Source organism: Gobius niger, assembly GCF_951799975.1.
Source record: "Gobius niger genome assembly, chromosome: 10".
NCBI lineage: Eukaryota > Metazoa > Chordata > Actinopteri > Gobiiformes > Gobiidae > Gobius > Gobius niger.
Window position 1 is genome coordinate 3,116,378 of NC_136861.1, and position 1,236 is coordinate 3,117,613.

Sequence of the window (1,236 nt, forward strand, 5' to 3'; positions counted from 1 at the left end):
AGCACATGCATCATGAAGCTAACACTAGCACATGCATCATGAAGCTAACACTAGCATATGCATCATGAAGCTAACACTAGTATATGCATCATGAAGCTAACACTAGCATATGCATCATGAAGCTAACACTAGCAGATGCATCATGAAGCTAACACTAGCATATGCATCATGAAGCTAACACTAGCACATGCATCATGAAGCTAACACTAGCACATGCATCATGAAGCTAACACTAGCACATGCATCATGAAGCTAACACTAGCACATGCATCATGAAGCTAACACTAGCATATGCATCATGAAGCGAACACTAGCATATGCATCATGAAGCTAACACTAGCATATGCATCATGAAGCTAACACTAGCATATGCATCATGAAGCTAACACTAGCATATGCATTATGAAGCTAACACTAGCACATGCATCATGAAGCTAACACTAGCACATGCATCATGAAGCTAACACTAGCACATGCATCATGAAGCTAACACTAGCATATGCATCATGAAGCTAACACTAGCACATGCATCATGAAGCTAACACTAGCAGATGCATCATGAAGCTAACACTAGCAGATGCATCATGAAGCTAACACTAGCATATGCATCAAGAAGCTAACACTAGCACATGCATCATGAAGCTAACACTAGCACATGCATCATGAAGCTAACACTAGCACATGCATCATGAAGCTAACACTAGCACATGCATCATGAAGCTAACACTAGCAGATGCATGATGAAGCTAACACTAGCACATGCATCATGAAGCTAACACTAGCACATGCATCATGAAGCTAACACTAGCACATGCATCATGAAGCTAACACTAGCATATGCATCATGAAGCTAACACTAGTATATGCATCATGAAGCTAACACTAGCATATGCATCATGAAGCTAACACTAGCAGATGCATCATGAAGCTAACACTAGCAGATGCATCATGAAGCTAACACTAGTATATGCATCATGAAGCTAACACTAGCACATGCATCATGAAGCTAACACTAGCATATGCATCATGAAGCTAACACTAGCACATGCATCATGAAGCTAACACTAGCACATGCATCATGAAGCTAACACTAGCACATGCATCATGAAGCTAACACATATTTGGACATTTGCCGTTTCACCAGTTATTCAAACTTACAGCATTTTCTTCACAAAAGAAACAATAAACCCAGAACTATGTTTTTATTCAAAACAATATTGGAGATGACTGACTCCG